We start from the raw sequence: 3327 nt of genomic DNA on the forward strand, positions 1-3327 counted from the left end.
TCTGTCCGGGCGGGGACGTGGGGGGAGTTGTCCCATCCCCGTGACGTCACCCAGGCCCGCAGACCCCCGCCTCCTTCCCGGAGCGGCCCCTCTAGACCTCCGGAGGACGCTCCTCTCAGTGGTCTTAACCTTTCTCTCCGCAGGGCTGGCGGATAAAAGAGGCAGCGCGCTGGCGTCCGGACCGCGCCGGGGACCTGCTCTGGAGGAGGAACGCCCGTGAGAGAGCCCGCAGAGCCTAGGAGAGAATGAGCCCGAGAGAGACTGGGAGACAGGGGGGTGGGAGAGAGACGGACACAGCAGAGCAAGAGAGCCCGAGACAGAGAGACAGAGACAGTCTCCCTAGAACGAGCCGGCTGTGCCTTAGTGTCTTAGGACTGGAATCGTGTCCCGCCAACGTGAACGGCGCGTCCCGAGGGGGCATTTTTTTTCCTCAGGCGCTCTGTCTCTTCAGTGCCAAATGGCGGTGATACAGGCTGCGTGTGGCGTATTTCTCTTTCTCTAGTTGGCCATTGCTACTTCTGGGCCGAGAAATGCGCATCGGAAACTTCCTGCGTGCTCTCAGGCACCCGGGATGGAACTGGGTAGCAGCGGTGTTCAATAGGTTCAGAAAGCACCTGTTCCCGCGCCATCGCCTCCCTCTCTATCTCGCCTTCGACCGCACGACAGAAGGCAAAATAACCCCAGCATTTTCAGGGAGAACTATTGATACACTTCCCGTATAGAAGCCGTCAGAGGAACTTTTTCTGGGACGTGTGAGAGAGATGGGGCGTGATGGGGCACGGGAATAGACACGCTTTTAATGGGCTCTGCTGTCCTTGCCTTAGGACACAGTTATTTATACTGTCTTATCAAATAGTTGGAAGAGCTGCAGTGCCTAATTTTTAAAGAAGGAAGGAAAGGCATTTTGGTTGTCCAGCTTGCCAGGGTACAGTCCATCCCCGGCAGCAGACCTCTATAGGACAGGAATTCCACGTTATGATTAGTCGCAGATTTCCATTTGTAGCCCCGATACGATTTCCATATATTTACACACTACTATTGGGTAGATTGGGCTTGTGCGAGTGTGTGTGTGTGTGTTTGCGTGTGTGTCAGGATTGTTTGTTTTGTCCAGAAAGGCAAAGTGACTGACCTTGCTTAGCTGGGCCTCTCAGGGCACCAGCAAGAGAGAGGAAGAGCAGGAAGAAAGGATTTCTGTATTTTTTTTTAAAGAATTACTTAATTTTATTTATTCATTTATTTATTTATTTTAATTTGACCAGAGAGGGACAGAGTGAGGGAAAGGGAAAGTGAGAAAGCAAGCAGCCAGGTCTGGGACCCGAACTGCAGTCCGCCATGTGGGAGTCCAGCACCCTTAACCACCATGCCACTTGCAGGCCCAGGATTTCTGTATTTTAAGGAGCAGAATTTCATCAGCTCCCTGCCAAAGGGGCAGCAGCTCCTACCTGCAATATCTTGGCATTTATTAAAATATCTGGGAATAGGGGCTGGCAGGTGGCGTGGTACTTAAGGGCGCTAGATTACCACAGGGCCAACTGTGGTTCGAGTCCCAGACTTGGCAGCTTCCTTTCTCACTTTCCCTCTCTCTCTCACCCTGTCCCTCTCTGCTCAAATCAAAATAAATAAAATGCACACAGTTAAATAAAATAGTTCTTTTTTTAAAAAAGTGTCTTAAAAATATATATGGGAATAATTTTCGTAGGGAAGCACCGCTTTTATGGTTTTCAATTGAGTATTGGTTACATTCAAATCGTATGTGAGATCGTGGGAGATAGCTAAGTCAAAACTAAGGACAGTGATCCATTTTCTTTACCTAACACGATTGAAATATAAACTCAAGACAGATCTTCAGATCGAGGCCTAGCAATCGTGCCTGGCAAGAAAAATTTACATTCATAAAGGGCTTGCTGTGCTAAGAGGAAATCTATATGCTATTTAGCACATTATGAGAATTTAAAGGTAAGGAGAGCCCTGGTAAGTATAAGTTGGTAAATGCAAATTAGAACTACTGACGAGGTAGTTACGAGGTAGAGATGGGTGTGATGAACAGTGCAGAGAAATCATATTTTCACAGACCTAAGTGGGAAATGGTCACCACCACTACCTAGCTTTGTGGCCTTCAGTGAGTTGCGTAACCTGTCTGATCCTCAGTTGCCTCAACTGCAAGAGGAGATTTTTAAATTATACGAGAGTACTTCAAAATGTTTGTGAAAAACAGTATTAAAATATGAGGTTATTTTGGTACAGAAACATTTTTGAACTCCATGCACAGATTTTTCATAGTATGCGTTCTCCGTCAACTTTTTGAAGACCCCTGCTGTATCAAACCAACCCCTGGGAGACTACGTTCCTGACCACCTCAGCTATGGTGCTCTCTCCTGTGTTCCGAGCCTGCCATAGCTCTCACCACTTGTTTTTTCCCTGCCTCTCAGACTGTGAGCCCCTTGAGGACTGTCACCCCACAGGAGACAGCCCCACGTGTGCAAAGTTTACCAAAGTGCAGATCCTGGAGCCTGACGCTGAGCAGGTGCTGAGACATGTTGCTCGTATCAGGGGCGTGACCCCTGCCACCTACTCAACCCAGCTTAGCCAGCGGTAGCCTATCAGTGTGTTTATTGGAAATAAAATATTGTAAGTGAGTGGATACAATGAATCTGCACTCATCCAGAGACGTGTTGGATGAACACACCCCGCCAGTCAGGGTATTTTATTTTATTTTGTAGGTGAGAGTGTAGGCATCGCTCGGGCCGAATGAAGCCTGCAGAACCGGTGATGGGATCCCAGTGACCAGGGACCTCCTGTGAGTGGAGGTGAGCTGTTTGCTTGCGGGTGGAGACCTTCTCCTGGTCTTCCTTTCGCTGCTTTGGCCACTTCTCCTCTTTGCAGTCCCCTATGCCCTCCCCCATACCCTTCCTCAGTCTTTTCTATGTTAGGTCTCTCTGGCCTTCCTGCTGTGAGATCCCACATGCAAGGGCCATGTATCATGGGTCTCTTTATTGTCGTCTGTCACACCCCAAGTTGGCATCACTGGGTGCTTCCTGACCTAAAGGTTCTTCTGGAATGATGCCTTGGAGAAGATACCCTTCCTATCTACACTCAGGAGGATAGAAGTTATCTCTGTAGGGGTTCAAAATATAGAAGCTCACGTGTCGGGTGGGGACGGACTATGTGGCCTGAGTGTTAGAACAGGGACTCCCCTTCTCAAGCATTGCTCAAGGCTAGGAGTATGGTTTCAGCACCCAAGGGACCTGCCACGATCTCAGTTCTTTAGCTTTAGGGCTTTGGCATTTCTGGGGGGGGGGGGGTCAAAATATCGTTAATTGAATATTC

The 3327-nt window shown here is 49.0% G+C and overlaps 1 protein-coding gene across 10 annotated transcripts in view; it reads left to right on the plus strand.

Annotated features, from left to right (window-relative positions):
• Positions 1-3327, plus strand: part of LOC102471688 (protein FAM156A/FAM156B-like) — a 24593-nt gene that overhangs the window by 1372 nt on the left and 19894 nt on the right. For 6 of the 10 annotated variants that reach the window (XR_003547673.1, XR_003547671.1, XR_003547672.1 and 3 more), the window contains exons 1-2: positions 1611-2628; positions 2721-2807. The gene's annotated coding sequence lies outside the window, so the exon portion shown is untranslated. Of the gene's footprint in view, positions 1-143; positions 217-1610; positions 2629-2720; positions 2808-3327 lie in introns of those variants that run through there. The other 4 variants (XM_006167307.3, XM_006167313.3, XM_027767812.1 and 1 more) reach the window with 4 other exon arrangements.

The sequence above is a fragment of the Tupaia chinensis genome, unplaced genomic scaffold (genome assembly GCF_000334495.1).
Source record: "Tupaia chinensis unplaced genomic scaffold, TupChi_1.0 Scaffold144692_1, whole genome shotgun sequence".
Taxonomy (NCBI): Eukaryota; Metazoa; Chordata; class Mammalia; order Scandentia; family Tupaiidae; genus Tupaia; species Tupaia belangeri.